The sequence below is a fragment of the Galeopterus variegatus genome, unplaced genomic scaffold, assembly GCF_000696425.1.
Source record: "Galeopterus variegatus unplaced genomic scaffold, G_variegatus-3.0.2 Scaffold396, whole genome shotgun sequence".
NCBI classification, from domain to species: domain Eukaryota; kingdom Metazoa; phylum Chordata; class Mammalia; order Dermoptera; family Cynocephalidae; genus Galeopterus; species Galeopterus variegatus.
In genome coordinates this window covers 211,833-212,333 of record NW_007726507.1, presented here as the reverse complement: position 1 = coordinate 212,333, position 501 = coordinate 211,833, and positions in this window count along the sequence as shown.

The following is a 501-nucleotide window of genomic DNA, read 5'->3' as shown; positions in this document are numbered from 1 at the left end:
CACAGGTTTTGGTATGATGTATCATTATTTTCATTAGCTTCAATAAATTTTTTGATTTCCTACATGATTTCTTCTTGGACCCATATGTCATTAAGTAGAATGCTGTTTAATTTCCATGTGTGGATAGTTTCCAGAATTTCATTTGTTATTGATTTCTAGTTTTAATCCATTATGGTCTGAGAAAAGCCTTTGTCTTTGAGTTTTGCCAGTTTGACTATAACATGTCTTGGAGAAGACCTTTTTGGGTTGAATACGTTTGGAGATCGTTGAGCTTCCTGGATCTGAACATCTGTGATTTTTCCTATACCTGGAAAGTTTTCTGCCACTATTTTGTTGAATATGTTTTCAGTGCAATCTCCTTTGTCCTTCCCTTCTGGAATAACCATGACTCGGATATTTGAGTGCTTAAGGATGTCTGATATCTCTCTCAGATTTTCTTCAATGCCTTTGATTCTTTTTTCTTTTCTTTTTTCTTTTTTCTTTTTTTTCTTTTCTTTTTTC